Genomic DNA, 5,000 nt, shown 5'->3' with positions numbered 1-5,000 from the left:
ACGGGGCGGAACCCCGATTGACGGCCGCCCTCTCGGCGGCACCCAAAGACAATTAAGTGCGCGGTCGGCCGGGGCCTACCACCACTTTCGGTAATGATCCTTCCGCAGGTTCACCTACGGAAACCTTGTTACGACTTTTACTTCCTCTAAATGATCAAGTTTGATCGTCTTCTCGACACGCCGACGCGGCCGTTGCCAGCCGCGACGGGGCCGATCCAAGGATCTCACTAAACCATTCAATCGGTAGTAGCGACGGGCGGTGTGTACAAAGGGCAGGGACGTAATCAACGCAAGTTGATGACTTGCGCTTACTGGGAATTCCTCGTTCAAGGGAAACAATTGCAAGTCCCTATCCCAATCACGAATGAGGTTCAACGGGTTACCCGGACCTTTCGGCCTAGGTTAGACACTCGCTGCTTCACTCAGTGTAGCGCGCGTGCGGCCCCGGACATCTAAGGGCATCACAGACCTGTTATTGCTCAATCTCGTGTGGCTAAACGCCACTAGTCCCTCTAAGAAGTTAGACGCCGACCGAGAAGGTCGCGTAACTATTTAGCATGCCAGAGTCTCGTTCGTTATCGGAATTAACCAGACAAATCGCTCCACCAACTAAGAACGGCCATGCACCACCACCCACAGAATCAAGAAAGAGCTCTCAATCTGTCAATCCTACCTGTGTCCGGGCCGGGTGAGTTTCCCCGTGTTGAGTCAAATTAAGCCGCAGGCTCCACTCCTGGTGGTGCCCTTCCGTCAATTCCTTTAAGTTTCAGCTTTGCAACCATACTTCCCCCGGAACCCAAAGACTTTGGTTTCCCGGAAGCTGCCGGAAAGGTCGTCATGGTAACGCCTCCCGATCGCTAGTTGGCATCGTTTATAGTCAGAACTAGGACGGTATCTGATCGTCTTCGAACCTCTGACTTTCGCTCTTGATTAAAGAAAACATTCTTGGCGAATGCTTTCGCAGTAGTTCGTCTTCCGCCGATCCAAGAATTTCACCTCTAACGGCAGAGTACGGACGCCCCCGTCTGTCCCTCTTAATCATTACCTCGTGCTCCGAAAACCAACAAAATAGAACCGAGGTCCTATTCCATTATTCCATGCAACACTATGCAGGCGAACAGCCTGCTTTGAACACTCTAATTTTTTCAAAGTAAACTTATCGGCCACCGCCGACACTCAGTCAAGAGCACCGACGGAGAACCGAAGGTGAGGCGAACGCAACCAGTGACACGCCTTGCGACGGACCGGCGGCGCTCGCCCAAAATCCAACTACGAGCTTTTCAACCGCAACAACTTTAGCATACACTGTTGGAGCTGGAATTACCGCGGCTGCTGGCACCAGACTTGCCCTCCAATGGATACTCGTTAAGAGTTTTAGGATGTACTCATTCCAATTACAGGGCCTCGTTAGAGTCCTGTATTGTTATTTTTCGTCACTACCTCCCCGTGTCGGGAATGGGTAATTTGCGCGCCTGCTGCCTTCCTTGGATGTGGTAGCCGTTTCTCAGGCTCCCTCTCCGGAATCGAACCCTGATTCCCCGTTACCCGTTATCACAAAGGTAGGCACGTAGCGTACCTTCGACAGTTGATAGGGCAGACACTTGAATGATACGTCGTCGGTGCAGAGACCGTACGATCCGCGTGGTTATCCAGAGTCATCAAACGTCACAGGACGAACCCGGTCGGTTTTGATCTGATAAAAGCGCGCCTCCCGAAGTCGGCGCTTAATGCATGTATTAGCTCTAGAATTACCACAGTTATCCACTTCGCTTACGAGACCAAATAAACCAAGACTGATTTAATGAGCCATTCGCAGTTTCGCTTTACGAGAACTCGTACTTGCACCTGCATGGCTTAATCTTTGAGACAAGCATATCACTACTGGCAGGATCAACCAGATAGCTGCGACAGCTGCGCTCGGCCCTTGCTGGGCCGCCCGGCGCGTGCTCGTCGCATTCGTTTAAGACCGAGGCGATCGCCTGCGGCCGTACTCAGCTTCGACAGTCGCTGGCCGCGACGTCCACGCTCTCGCCGGCAGTGCCAGGCGGAGCGATTTGCGTTTTTTCTTTGCTCGCCCTCTCTCGGGCTCGATCCATTCAGTTTCGCACAAACAAGAGCTCTGCCGGCCGCCTGCAGCGGTGCCTAAAACCCGGGCATAACAATGCGACCGTTCTGCTAGGCCGACAAGCGCTCAAGCCAGACGCTCGATCGAACGCCCCCTACATATTAGTCGAGACAACGGCTCGCTCATTAGCATCGCGTTTGTACTTTAACTTTTTTCGGCTCGGCTTCTTTCGACGCCGATGCCGGCGACGCAGCACTCTCTCGCCCGCCAGCCACCGAGAAAAGGGTGCGCTCCGACCGGCCCCGCACCGCTCTTTCATGGCTCATTCGAGTTTACTGTCTTTCGCTCTGACATGCCTTACCTAGGGTTAGGTTAGTATGCTTGCACGTTTGTACTTTAACTTTTTTTGGCTCGGCTTCTTTCGACGCCGATGCCGGCGACGCAGCACTCTCTCGCCCGCCAGCCACCGAGAAAAGGGTGCGCTCCGACCGGCCCCGCACCGCTCTTTCTTGGCTCATTCGAAATTACTGTCTTTCGCTCTGACATGCCTTACCTAGGGTTAGGTTAGTATGCTTGCACGTTTGTACTTTAACTTTTTTCGGCTCGGCTTCTTTCGACGCCGATGCCGGCGACGCAGCACTCTCTCGCCCGCCAGCCACCGAGAAAAGGGTGCGCTCCGACCGGCCCCGCACCGCTCTTTCATGGCTCATTCGAAATTACTGTCTTTCGCTCTGACATGCCTTACCTAGGGTTAGGTTAGTATGCTTGCAAGTTTGTACTTTAACTTTTTTCGGCTCGGCTTCTTTCGACGCCGATGCCGGCGACGCAGCACTCTCTCGCCCGCCAGCCACCGAGAAAAGGGTGCGCTCCGACCGGCCCCGCACCGCTCTTTCATGGCTCATTCGAGTTTACTGTCTTTCGCTCTGACATGCCTTACCTAGGGTTAGGTTAGTATGCTTGCACGTTTGTACTTTAACTTTTTTTGGCTCGGCTTCTTTCGACGCCGATGCCGGCGACGCAGCACTCTCTCGCCCGCCAGCCACCGAGAAAAGGGTGCGCTTCGACCGGCCCCGCACCGCTCTTTCTTGGCTCATTCGAAATTACTGTCTTTCGCTCTGACATGCCTTACCTAGGGTTAGGTTAGTATGCTTGCACGTTTGTACTTTAACTTTTTTCGGCTCGGCTTCTTTCGACGCCGATGCCGGAGACGCAGCCCTCTCTCGCCCGCCAGCCACCGAGAAAAGGGTGCGCTCCGACCGGCCCCGCACCGCTCTTTCTTGGCTCATTCGAAATTACTGTCTTTCGCTCTGACATGCCTTACCTAGGGTTAGGTTAGTATGCTTGCACGTTTTTACTTTAACTTTTTTCGGCTCGGCTTCTTTCGACGCCGATGCCGGCGACGCAGCACTCTCTCGCCCGCCAGCCACCGAGAAAAGGGTGCGCTCCGACCGGCCCCGCACCGCTCTTTCATGGCTCATTCGAGTTTACTGTCTTTCGCTCTGACATGCCTTACCTAGGGTTAGGTTAGTATGCTTGCACGTTTGTACTTTAACTTTTTTTGGCTCGGCTTCTTTCGACGCCGATGCCGGCGACGCAGCACTCTCTCGCCCGCCAGCCACCGAGAAAAGGGTGCGCTTCGACCGGCCCCGCACCGCTCTTTCATGGCTCATTCGAAATTACTGTCTTCCGCTCTGACATGCCTTACCTAGGGTTAGGTTAGTATGCTTGCACGTTTGTACTTTAACTTTTTTTGGCTCGGCTTCTTTCGACGCCGATGCCGGCGACGCAGCACTCTCTCGCCCGCCAGCCACCGAGAAAAGGGTGCGCTCCGACCGGCCCCGCACCGCTCTTTCTTGGCTCATTCGAAATTACTGTCTTTCGCTCTGACATGCCTTACCTAGGGTTAGGTTAGTATGCTTGCACGTTTGTACCTTAACTTTTTTCGGCTCGGCTTCTTTCGACGCCGATGCCGGCGACGCAGCACTCTCTCGCCCGCCAGCCACCGAGAAAAGGGTGCGCTCCGACCGGCCCCGCACCGCTCTTTCTTGGCTCATTCGAAATTACTGTCTTTCGCTCTGACATGCCTTACCTAGGGTTAGGTTAGTATGCTTGCACGTTTGTACTTTAACTTTTTTCGGCTCGGCTTCTTTCGACGCCGATGCCGGCGACGCAGCACTCTCTCGCCCGCCAGCCACCGAGAAAAGGGTGCGCTCCGACCGGCCCCGCACCGCTCTTTCTTGGCTCATTCGAAATTACTGTCTTTCGCTCGGACATGCCTTACCTAGGGTTAGGTTAGTATGCTTGCACGTTTGTACTTTAACTTTTTTCGGCTCGGCTTCTTTCGACGCCGATGCCGGCGACGCAGCACTCTCTCGCCCGCCAGCCACCGAGAAAAGGGTGCGCTCCGACCGGCCCCGCACCGCTCTTTCTTGGCTCATTCGAGTTTACTGTCTTTCGCTCTGACATGCCTTACCTAGGGTTAGGTTAGTATGCTTGCACGTTTGTACTTTAACTTTTTTCGGCTCGGCTTCTTTCGACGCCGATGCCGGCGACGCAGCACTCTCTCGCCCGCCAGCCACCGAGAAAAGGGTGCGCTCCGACCGGCCCCGCACCGCTCTTTCTTGGCTCATTCGAAATTACTGTCTTTCGCTCTGACATGCCTTACCTAGGGTTAGGTTAGTATGCTTGCACGTTTTTACTTTAACTTTTTTCGGCTCGGCTTCTTTCGACGCCGATGCCGGCGACGCAGCACTCTCTCGCCCGCCAGCCACCGAGAAAAGGGTGCGCTCCGACCGGCCCCGCACCGCTCTTTCTTGGCTCATTCGAAATTACTGTCTTTCGCTCTGACATGCCTTACCTAGGGTTAGGTTAGTATGCTTGCACGTTTGTACTTTAACTTTTTTCGGCTCGGCTTCTTTCGACGCCGATGCCGGCG

General features: G+C 54.5%; 1 non-coding gene across 1 annotated transcript; it reads right to left on the bottom strand.

Annotated features, from left to right (window-relative positions):
* Positions 1-91: 91 nt before the first annotated feature.
* LOC144420214 (small subunit ribosomal RNA) lies at positions 92-1,901 on the bottom strand. Its single transcript, XR_013474567.1, has one exon. It is a non-coding gene; the product is annotated as a small subunit ribosomal RNA (ribosomal RNA).
* Between the last annotated feature and the right edge of the window lie 3,099 nt (positions 1,902-5,000).

The sequence above is a fragment of the Styela clava genome, chromosome 2 (assembly GCF_964204865.1).
Source record: "Styela clava chromosome 2, kaStyClav1.hap1.2, whole genome shotgun sequence".
NCBI lineage: Eukaryota > Metazoa > Chordata > Ascidiacea > Stolidobranchia > Styelidae > Styela > Styela clava.
Note: the sequence above shows the minus strand (reverse complement) of the source record. Positions and strands in the feature narration are given on the sequence as shown.